Here is an 11,831-nt window from a genome sequence, read left to right on the forward strand (position 1 = left end):
AAATGAACCAAAGAAAGATGCAGTTTGGCTCGGTTCGATGCAATTCGGTGCGATTTTGACGGTTTTGTGCACAACCCTAGTGGGAACAATCATCCCCATAGTGCAAAATTGAACAAGAATGCTAAGAATTCATAATTCAAATATAGAAAAAAAATCAGAAAAATGATGTATGGCTTAAATTCAATTTTTATATGGTAAGAGTTACAGGAGTTGTTTGGGGTACAGGCTAATTTAACCTATAAAAAGACAAAATTGGTTAAAAAAGTAAAATAAGATAAAATATCACATTCAAATCATAATTATTTTACTTTTCTCTCACAATCTTCACATCCAAATAAAAAAAAGCTAAAAATTTATCCTAAACATAAATTTTTAAGCCAAGCTAAAATAGCTAAAAAATTGGGCTAAAAAATTTATCCCTAACGAACTCAAATTTTCACTTTAATCCCTATTATTTCATTTTGAACAATTTAGTCTATACACTTTAAGCCTAATTTTAATTTAGTCATTTTTTCTAAATTTTTATTAATTTTGTCGTCTTGTGTACCTTAGAAAATTAAAAAATGTCCTAAAATTATCAATTTTAACTTTCAATTTGGATAGAAGAATCAAATGAAGGCTATATTTATCATAACTTAAAAAAGTCAAAAAGTCACTATTCTATTTAAGTCACATCACCTCTCTATCACATCACTTCAAACCCAACTCATATTTCATAAAAAAGTCAAAAAATACACTTATTTAGATCAACCCAAACAATTCCTAAAACTACACTTAAAGTGAAAGGAATAAATTAGATTAATTTAAAATTATAAAAAATAAAATAAAATTTAAATTAAACTATAGAAGTGAAAAGGGAAATTAACATATTTTCCTATCTGAATTCTTAATCCTAACATTACTCAAAACTGAATCTGTAGTATAAGGGAGAGAGAGAGAGAGGGGCCCATTTTCGGCAATGTTCCACAGGGTTATATGTCAATCATGTTTGATGCTTAAGTAACACAAAAGTAGATTAATTGGGTCAGATTTGTGACTGATCATGCGTTTTCCAATTATGTTCATATTTGAATATTATAGTTGGGTATCATTGATGTAATATTTTAGGTAAATTACACTTTGTTTTTTTTCTTTTTCTTATGTTTGATCATTTTTTAATTTCATCCTTAATTTTTTTTTTCCATTTTGGTCTTTCAAAAATTTTCTAAATGTATTTTTAAAACTAATTTATGTCTAAAATTAGACATAAAATAATATATTAACAACAAATGAGTTTAAAAAATCACTGGATGAATGGTTAAAAATAGAGGAAAAAATTTATAAAATCACCAGGCATGTAATCAGAAGATGAAAAAGACTCCTTTTTATCTTTTAGTTTTTATTTTTAAAGCTACACTAGTGTAGCACAACAAATCTTTTTTCCATTACTGATTTGTAATTGGGGTTTGTCCATCTTAGGATTCCCTACTGCTGACTGTCCTTTCGGAGAAAAGATGGAAACAAAAGTAGACCATCTCCAACGGTAAATTAAATTTGGCATCAGATTCAAATTTTGGTGAAAAAAATACTTTTTAATGCTCCAACCGTTTCACCAAATTAATATCAAAATGAGAATTCAATAAAAAAATCATCAAACTGAGAATAAAGTACTAATTTTACCAAATTACTGTTCCTGACCGTTGAAAGAGCTGAATCGGTCAACCAATCGGTTGCCCAGCCGTTTGACCAACCGGTCGACCGGTTTCCTTTCAAATAGGTAGGTTCAAACCAGTCAAAAAAGGTTCAAACAGGTAAAAAAAAAAAAATTGCTCTTACCGGTCGACAACTTCCCTCAATTCTGCTTTGATGCTCATCGTTGGAGCGCCTCATATCAAATTGAGAAAATCATCATTTTTTTTCTCAGATTTGATGAAAAAGGAAGTTCACCGTTGAAGATACTCTAAAGCAACATAGGCTAGTTAGTTTTTTGAATCAAACTCATTGGTTGATTCAAACATAGGCTAGTTAGCAACATAGGCTGGTTAGTGGTTGCACTGTGATAATTGACAGCATCTCAAACACATTGGAAATTAATAAACAGTATTAAGGTTTTTAACAACCAAGTGCTTTTAGTGCATGCATACCCTTATCTACATTTTCAAATAAACATTTTGAGTAACATTTGCATAGTTTTAAATATTTATGGTATTAAAATTATATTGATATTTATAGATATATTAATTAAGGGACTTTTAGTTTAAGATCTTGGATCTTAGAATTTTATTAGATAAATGATATGAAATATTTTTATAGCAATTGGGATTTTTAACATTTTCACAAAAAGAGAAATTTTCAATTATTCACTGAGAAATTTCTTTATTTACAAAAATAAATTTAATAGAGAAATTTTAGCTCATCACAAAGAAATTTTGTGACGAGTTGAAATTTCTTAAATAATATTATTGAGGAACCTTAACTAATAAGAAAAAATATATTAGACCTCTCCTACTACCAAAGTTAGAGATAGATGTTTCATTAATTTTTCCGAATTAATCGATATATAACCACGTTGATATATTTATTTAAAGCTGAGGTAATATGTACACTATTAGTTCAATCAAGTGCATTGCTCCAGCTATATATTTGAGCTCAAAAGTGGCTCAAATGGCCAAAACGATGTCGTTTTGAGTACAGAACAATATAAAAATGGCCAAAACGACGTCGTTTTGGCCATTTGAGCCACTTTTGAGCCACAAAATATGAGTTACGAGACATTTTTCATATATATATATATATATATATTTCAATCTGTAAATAGAGTATAAGGGATGGAAAAGTTATATCATGCACCAAGTATGACTCAAACCCAGCTTGCACATAGTAAAAAAAACATCTTACCCACTATCTTACCCTTAGTCTGTGTGTGGGTAATTTTCTGACCACACTGCCCGCTTAGTAATCAGCTGGAGAGCACCGGCAGAATAGATGGCTTCGAGGAACCTGCAACAGAAAGAAAAGGCTCCGGCGGTGGCTCCTCCACCCGGGGGCACTCCGACGATCAAGCCAGTATATCTCTCAAAGATAATCAAGTGCTAAACTCACAAGCTTGAGTATAAAACTGCGTACCTTAGACCCACGGGGGTGCCTCTCTTTTATAGTTTACTCAATCCAAGTCCTACTAGAAGCCTGACTTCTATGGACTCCAATTCAGTGCTTACTTTGGATTCCTCAAGAGATAAAGATAAACTCCCTAAGAGCTTTATCCTTATCTTAGCAAAGTCTTCTCTTCTCTCTAGGACTCTTGCCCCTTATCCATTTATCTGCTTATCTCGGATTCCGATATCTTCGGAGATCACCTCGGTCTTGCCTAGGTAACCTCGACATAACTTCCAGGACACGTGGCATCTCGGCTGACACATCGGCATCACCATGCCACGTGTTGGTATTCAAAAAATACATCCCCACAACTGCCCCCTAGGTTCTATTACCTCGGCATTCTGAGGTGATGGAACCTATATTTGTATTTTCTTTCAGTACCTCGGCGTGTGAACTCTTCGGCCGAGATCATTCATTTTAGGCCGACATGCCTTCATCAAAGAACAAGAACTCAAACGAACTCCTCCACGCGCATGAGCTGTCATGCACCTTTTCTCAACCGTTCCCCTTACGTGCTTTATCCTCATTGGCCCGTGTCTATGATGCGCCTGAAAACTGTATTTCACCCATCTGCGCTGTCTGACGTGTGCGTTGCTCCAGACGTAATAAATGCCCTGCTTTTTGCTGCCGTTTCAAGTTTTTTACAAAACTTTTCTCTCCATCTTCATTTCTTTACTTTTGCATTCGATTTTCTAGCTCTCTCTCTCTCTAAACTTTTTCAAACCCGCCATTGCTCTAGCTCCAAGCTCTGCAACTGCCTTCATTCTTCCATTCCAGCGAAGCTTTCGTTGCTCCGTCTTGTTTGCAACCGTTGCCTTACCTCGGCGACTTTCATTCCGGCTTCATTTGTTCTGGTAAGCCTCTGTTCCTCTTATTCCCAATTTCTTTTATGTGCTTTTGTTTACTTACTGCCATTATTGCGCTGTTCAAACCTTTGATTTGCTGAACTATTCATCTGGATGCGTCTTTTCCATGATTTTACTCATTTCTTGAACAATTGTACTGTTTTAATACTTTTCTTGCCACTGTTCTTGACCTTTTACTTCTGTATTTCTTTCGCTTTTGAGAACCATACCTCTGTTCTTCGTTTCTAAAACGTCATTCTTTGTTTCTTGTTTTCTGTTTTCCTTTCCAGATCTGTGCCTTTGATCTTCATCTTCATAGTTCTTAGGCTTGGGATTTGTTTGTAGAAACTTTAATTTAGGGAAAACTGAAATAATCCTTACCAGCATATACCTAGGGTTTTGCCGAGGTCCGGATAACCCTTTAAGAACACCTTTCTTTCTGAAACCTAGCCCTCTGTTTTTAGGCCGACGTTATGGGTATGTGGAGACATAGGGTAGATACCCCAACCAAACTCGAGTACTTTAGGCGGGAGTTTTCTATTCCTGCCGATGTCCATCTGAGGCTAGCTGAAGATAGTGACTCTATCATGCCCACAGATGATTCAATGCCCTTTCCTATAGTAGCTTTACTGAGTGCGGACTCCGGCTCCCACTTAACATTCTTTTTCGCGAAATTCTTCATTTTTACAAGTTGAACCCTATGCAACTTGCCATAAACTCTTATCGAGTGATCAATGGTATCATAGCCCTAGCTAGGCAGGAGAATGTTAGGATCACTCTTGCCGATGTACAATATTGTTATACCATGTGCCCCCTTAACCTGAAGGAAAAAGGTTACGTCTACTACCTAAAGCCGAGGTCTACTGAATTCAAAATTGTAGCCGACCTCCCGGACTCCAACAAGGGAGCCGGGGATGACTTTGTCATTGCATCGGGAAATTGGGAATTTGGTCCAGACGAAGATGTTCACCTCTACCCTCTTCCTCGAACAGTTAAAGAGGGCAAGGGTAAGAGCCCAGCGCCAATACTTAGTTATTTCTTTTCCAAGTTTTCAAAACTTTCTGTTTCTAATGTCTTGTTTGTTTGTCCTGCAGATCTTCATCAGCCACCAAACAATTTTCGCCAATCCTTCTTCCCTGGAAAAGATTTAAAGAAGCTTCTAAATCTTCCAATCCACAAGCACAAGGCTCCCCTGTTACTGAATTTTATTCCCACATACAAATCCACACTGCCCGACGTCCCAAAGAGAAAGAAGAAGAGCCTATCTCCTCCCTCTGCTACCACTCTACAAACAGCATCAACATCTCGGGCTGACCAAGGGTCAACCTCTGATCCAGCCGACCAACCATCAACTTCTGGCCCATACCTAATCCCAATTCCAGAAAGAAAACGTCGACGAAGACTCGTAAAAACTGCTGAGATGGGTCGCCTGAAGCCTGTTGCCCAAGATCTCCTAGCCGACCTTCCAACCGACGTCGATGCTGTTCCGACCCAACCTTTGCCCCCTCCGAAGCCAAAAAGAACTAAGAAGGCCCAGCCTAAGGCCAAGGCTACCGAGGTTGAGGCTGAGGATGCTCTACCCATCTCCAAGCTGGCTAAAAGCAGCAAGTCTCAACCTTCCGTTGGGAAGAGGTGTGTAGAATCCCAGCCATCACAATCTACTCAACCCAAGAAGCCGAGGTCATCGTCTGCGACGACCTCGGGGTCCAAAAAATCTGATGTTCCTTGGGCTCCCCAGATTACTCTAGAAGATAGGCCCATAATGACCAATGAAAGCGCCGATGACATAAATGTCGGCGTTGCCCTTACTACGACGCTGCTCCTTCCTGGTGATTTGGAGTAGAATGCTGGGTATAATGAATATGAGAACTATGCCCTAATGCTCCAACACTCTATTCAAGTAAGTGTTCCTGCTCGGTACTTTTTCTTCCATTCTATTTTGTACTTAAAAATATTTTCTAACACTTCTATTTTTTTTTTTTTTTAGGCCATCCAGCATGCCCACTCATTTTCAATGCAATCTTTCTAGAATCGAGAGAAGCTGGTCGACTTGAGGAGGGAGGTTTCTGCCCTCAAAAAGGAGAACAAAACTCTTCTTTCAAAAATGAAAAAGCTGGAGGACCAGGCTGAGGCTGCCACCAAAGCCCAAACCTTAGCCGAGGAAAAGGCCGAATCTGCTGAGGCCATCAAGACAGTTGCTGAATCCCAAAAGAAAGAGGCCGAGGCGAGAGCGGCCCAGGCCGAGAAGGAACTTCAGGAAGCCTTGGCCACAAAGGAAGCTGAAATCAAAGAGGCTGATGAGAAGGCATATGCTTAGGGCATGGCCGACGTCACTGAGGATTACAAGCTTCAAGTCAGGCAAGCATGCAACAGGGGATTTTCCCTTAGTTGGATGTCCCTGATAAAAAAACTTGATCTCCCTGTTGACTCGCCTTTCCACAATGCCGATGCTATTCTTCTCCCATTTCCTCCTCTTCCACCTCCAAGTCAGGCCGAAGAAGAATCTGAGTCTGAGTCTGAAGCCGAGGATGAGGATAACAATGATGATGAGGCCTTGGTGAGGAAATCCAAGGATGCTGCTGAGGCCAAGTCCCCTCCTCCAACTGAGCAAGTCATGGACTTAACTTTGGATGAAGAGGGTGATGAGGTTGGGGAGGCGCTCAGGGAAGCTGTTACAGGGCAATTATCATCCGACCTTCTCTTAGCTGAAAGAAGTCTTGACAAAACGCTTGCAGAGATTGATGCCGAGCTGGCTGCAGAGAAGGCTGCCGAAGTAGTTCCCCAGGAATCTGCTGAGGTCCAGACCCAAATCGCTCCTGAAACTGAAGAATCATAACTTTGGATGTCTTCCGTGCTCTTTTTGTTTTTTGGATAATATAAGCTTTTCGGTACTTCTGGTTTTGAAACAATGTAAGCTCTTCTATTTAGCTGATGTATCTTCTGCTTCTGTTGAATACAACTTTATTTCTGGTTGGCCGTAGTGCCTTCTTTGTATACAACTGTAACTGTTTTCGTCTGAACGCTTTAATCTTTAATTTCTCTTGATTGCGTCTATACGATTCTATACTTGGAATCTTTTGCATGCCTTCCCATTTTGCCTCCTTTGTGCAATCTTCTCGAGGTTACATACCTCGGGTACAATAACGTTTTACTTCGGCAAGATACAGACCTGCAAACTCTTCATAAATTCCAACAAGTGTTTAACATATACTATTCAATGTTTAACTTTGCAAGCTTCTTCTCAAGTTTCAACAAGTATTTAAACAGTGATCTCGGTCTAACCTACTTATAAATTGCTACAAATTTCAACAAGTGTTTAAACAATATACTTAGCTTTTACCTCAACCTGTAAATTGTTGTAAATTTCAACAGATGATCACATGTCGGCTTAACATTATCTTGTAAATTGCTACAAATTTCAACAAGTGTTAAGCATTTTCTTTGGTTGGATCAACCTGTAGATTGCTATAAGTTGCAAACTATAACCTCGGATTCACTTCGACTTGTAAATTGCTACAAATTTCAACAAGTGAAGATAAAGAATCAGCTTAATTCCAACTTGTAAATTGCTACAAATTTCAACAAGTGAATTAAGGAATAATCTCGGTTTAACTTCAACTTGTAAATTGCTACAAATTTCAACAAATGAAGATAAACAGTAACCTCGGCTTAACTTCAACTTGTAAATTGCTACAAATTTCAACAAGTGAAGATAAGGAATCAGCTTAACTCCAACTTGTAAATTGCTACAAATTTCAACAAGTGAATTAAGGAATAATCTCGGCTTAACTTCAACTTGTAAATTGCTACAAATTTCAACAAGTGAAGATAAGGAATCAGCTTAATTCCAACTTGTAAATTGTTACAAATTTCAACAAGTGAATTAAGGAATAATCTCAGCTTAACTTCAACTTGTAAATCGCTACAAATTTCAACAAGTGAAGATAAGGAATCAGCTTAATTCCAACTTGTAAATTGCTACAAATTTCAACAAGTGAATTAAGGAATAATCTCTGTCTTTTCTTTGCCCCCACTGTGAACCTGAGTTCTTCTTGGGTTCTCATTATTCATGTTTCAAAAAACACCAATATGTAACTTTATCAATCGTGTGTGTTTTAAAGAAAAAGGGAAACGATTTTATTGATGACATCGGCCAAAAATTCTGCACATCTAATGATAGAAGAATTTCAAATTACAAGTGTTCCAAGGTCTTGGCAATGCTTTGCCCTCGTTATCTTCAAGCCGATAAGCTCCATTGCCTAATACCGAAGTAACTCTGTAGGGTCCTTCCCAGTTTGGGCCAAGCTTGCCCTCTCTGGGATCTTTCTTGTTGCCGATGACTTTTCTCAGGGCTAGGTCGCCGACTTGAAAATCTCTTGAATTGACCTTCTTGTTGTAAGCTCTGGCAAGCTGTTGCTGGTATACTGCGAGTTGAATTGCAGCTTTCTCTCTTCGTTCTTCCAAAAAATCCAGCTCTCGGGCTAAGAGTATGTCGTTGGTGCCATTCTCTACTCCCTGGGTCCTGATCCCTGGGATGCCGATCTCCAATGGGATGACAGCTTCTGTGCCATAAGCCATGGCAAAGGGGGATTCCCCTATTGATCTTCTCGGCGTAGTCCGATATGCCCAAAGCACGTTGGGTAACTCGTCTACCCACTTTCCTTTTGCTGCCTGCAGCCTCTTCTTTATTCCATCCAAAATTACTTTGTTGGATGCTTCTGCTTGCCCATTACTTTGGGGAAAACTTGGTGTTGAAAAGTAATTTTTGATCTTGAATTTCGCACAAAAGTTCTTGATGAGTTTGCTGTCAAACTGTGTTCCGTTGTCGGCAACTATTGCTCTTGGAATCCCAAATCTGGTGATGATGTTTCTCCATATAAAATTCTTGACGTCCACATCTCGGATTTTGGCAAGAGGTTCTGCCTCTATCCACTTTATAAAGTAATCTGTTGCCACCAGCAAGTATTTTCTCTACCCAGTTGCCTGGGGAAGTTTTCCAACTGGATCCATGCCCCATTGAGCAAACGGCCAAGGGCTGGATATTGGGTTCAGGTCAGCAGCTGGCTGATGTATTAAAGGTGCAAACCTTTGGCATTGTTCACACTTTTTCACGTAGGTTTCAGCATCCTTTTGCATGTAGGGCCACCAATACCCCTGGGTAATGGCCCTGTGGGCTAATAATCTGCCCCCAGCGTGGCTTCCGCAAATTCCTTCATGAACTTCATATAGGAAATCTTCAACCTGCAAAGGGTGTACGCACCTTAAAAGGGGTCTAGTGAAGGATCTTCTGTAAAGATGTCCATCTTCTGTCAGACAGAATCTTGCAGATTTCAATATGACTTTGTGTGCTTCCTTACGATTTTCTGGCAACTTTCCTTCTTTCAGGAATGCAACAATTGCATCCATCCAGCTTGGCCCCATGTCCACACACATTGCTTGCTGCTCTGTGTTCTCTGGCTCTACGCTCGGGCCCGACATATAGTCGATCATAATTGTCCTTGTTTTTCCAGTTTGCATTGAACTTGCTAGGTTAGCCAATGCGTCGGCGTGGGTGTTGTCATCTCGGCTAACTTGGAGTAGTCGGCAGTTCTGAAATAGGGCTGCCAATCTGATGACCTTTTTTGCATATGCCGACATCCTTTCGTCCCTGGCTGTAAATTCACCTGTGGACTGGTTAACAATAAGTTGTGAATCACAAAAAACTATTACCTCATCTGCTTCTGCTGCTGCTGCCAGTTTTAGCCCTGCAATTAATGCTTCGTATTCCGCTTCATTGTTTGAGGCCTTGAACCCTAAACGGATGGATTGTTCTATTATTTCTCCATCTGGAGATATCAGCAGTACTCCTGCCCCTGCTCCTTGTCGGTTCGAACTTCCATCGACGAACAGTCTGAATGAATCGCCGATGTAGATGCTGCAGGGTCTGAGTTTTTCCTTCCTTTGTTCTTTTGCCCTAGGCTAGGATTCCTTTTGCTTGCTGGGACAATGCACATCCTGGCTCAACGGAGCCCGATGTTCAATGGTTTTGGGTGTGAATTCTGCCACGAAGTCGGCCAAAACTTGGCCTTTAATTGCTGTTCTTGGCCTAAACTCCAGGTCATACTGGCCTAGGGCTACTGCCCATCTTGCTATCCTTCCTGTTAAGTCTCCTTGTTGCAACAAGGACTTCAGTGGGTGCTCTGTTAGGACCACAATCTTGTGCGCCTGAAAGTAATGGTTCAACTTCTTTGAAGCCATTACTAAGGCTAGCATTAATTTCTCCAATGGTAGATACCTTGTTTCTGCATCGGCCAAGGTTTTACTAACATAATAAACAGCTTTTTGCTCCCCTTTTTCTTCTCGGATTAATATTGCACTTACTGTGTGTTCTGAAACTGCCAAGTACAAAAACAGTTCTTCCCCTAGTTCTGGATTGGAAAGAACCGGAGTTGTGGTCAAGTACTTCTTTAGGTCGGTTAAAGCGGTTTCGCATTCTTCTGTCCACAGAAAGTCTGTGGCTTTTTTCACCAAGTTGAAAAAGGGTCTGCATTTATCTGAGCTTCTGCTGATGAACCTATTTAGGGCTGCGGCCCTTCCAGTAAGCATCTGAACCTGTTTTGCCGACGTCGGGCTCTGCAGCTCTAGGATGGCCTTGATTTGGTCTGGGCTGGCCTCAATGCCCTTTCTCATTACCAGATACCCTAAAAACTTACCTGATCCAACGCCAAATGCGCACTTTGATGCGTTGAGTCGGAGCCGATATGTTTTAAGTATATCAAAGACCTCTTTTAGGTCGGCAAGATGACCCTTAGATTTCTTGGTCTTCACGACCATGTCATCGATGTAGACTTCTACCGTTTTGCCAATCAGGTGCTTGAACATCTTTGTTACTAAACTTTGGTAAGTTGCTCCTGCGTTTTTCAGCCCAAAAGGTATTACCTTGTAACAGTACAGGCCTTTAGGGGTGATGAACGCAGTTTTCTCCTCGTCTGGAGGGTACATGGCAATCTGGTGGTACCCCCTGTATGCATCCAGAAAACTCATCCTTCCATGCCCTGAAGTAGCGTCTACAAGCTGGTCAATCTTAGGCAGAGGAAAGCTGTCTTTAGGGCAGGCTTTGTTGAGGCTGGTAAAGTCTACACAAACCCTCCATTTGTCGTTCTTCTTTTTCACCACTACTGTGTTGGATAGCCAAGTTGGGTAGTGAACTTCTCGGATGGCCCTGGCCTCCAGAAGTCTATCTACTTCTTCTTCTACTACTTCGACGTGCATCAACGTCGGTCTTCTGGCTCTTTGAATCACAGGTTTTGCCGACCTGTCGACATTCAGTCTGTGGCAAGTGACCTCAGGGTCAATGCCAGACATCTCGTAAGGTGCCCAGGCGAACACCTCAATGTTAGCTCTCAAAAAATCTTCTAGTTCTCTTTCCTCTTCTTCAGCTAAGCCTGAACCGAGAAGAAAGAAGCGTTCTTCGTCGCCCTCCTGGACAAGGATTTTCTTTAGTGTCTCTTCACTTTTTTCGGTTGGCTCCTTGCCGACATCTTCTAGGACCTCTATATCCTCGTCTTCAATCTCTGCTTCTTTTGGCTCTTGAATGCTGCAAGTAGACTTCATTGCTGCCATGGAACAACTTTTTGCCTGTAGTTGATCTCCTCTGACTTCTTCAATCCCATGTTCTGTTGGGAACCGTAATAGTTGATGCAACATTGAGGGAACTGCCCCCATTATATGCAGCCATGGCCTTCCCAAGATGATATTGTATGGTGAGGGCGTGTCAATCACCATGAATTCTGTCTTGATCTTCTTCTAACTGCTCTTGCAAAACCAAATCTGATATACGCATATATAGAGCAAAACCAACTATATTTCTAG

Source organism: Camellia sinensis, unplaced genomic scaffold (genome assembly GCF_055761805.1).
Source record: "Camellia sinensis isolate YWXY unplaced genomic scaffold, ASM5576180v1 Unanchor3, whole genome shotgun sequence".
Lineage (NCBI taxonomy): Eukaryota > Viridiplantae > Streptophyta > Magnoliopsida > Ericales > Theaceae > Camellia > Camellia sinensis.